Source organism: Nannospalax galili, unplaced genomic scaffold, assembly GCF_000622305.1.
Source record: "Nannospalax galili isolate Female #2095 unplaced genomic scaffold, S.galili_v1.0 scaffold127, whole genome shotgun sequence".
Taxonomy (NCBI): Eukaryota; Metazoa; Chordata; class Mammalia; order Rodentia; family Spalacidae; genus Nannospalax; species Nannospalax galili.
Window position 1 is genome coordinate 1,527,288 of NW_008360326.1, and position 422 is coordinate 1,527,709.

The window sequence follows — 422 nt, forward strand, 5'->3', positions numbered from 1 at the left end:
AAAATGAAGGACATGGAACTCAAATGAACAATTATAAACATGATAAAAGAATTCAGTGTATTTAAAGAACACACAAAAAAAGAAATCAAAGAACTGAAGGAAGATAGGGATAAACATCTGAATGAATTCAGAAAAGAGAAATATTGAAGAATACTCAGGTTGAAATGAAGAAGGAAGTGAAACACTCAGTAAACCAATTAGAAACAACAGGAGAAAGCCTCACCAATAGGATGAACAAAATGGAAAACAGAGTATCAAGACTGGAAGATAAAGTGGATGAACTAGACCACTCAAGCAAAGATTATAAAAAATTTAAGAAATCATAAGAATAGAATATGCAGGAATTGACACCATAAAAAGGCCAAACTTACGAATCATAGATATACAGGAAGGAGAAGAATCCCAAGATAATGGCATGGACC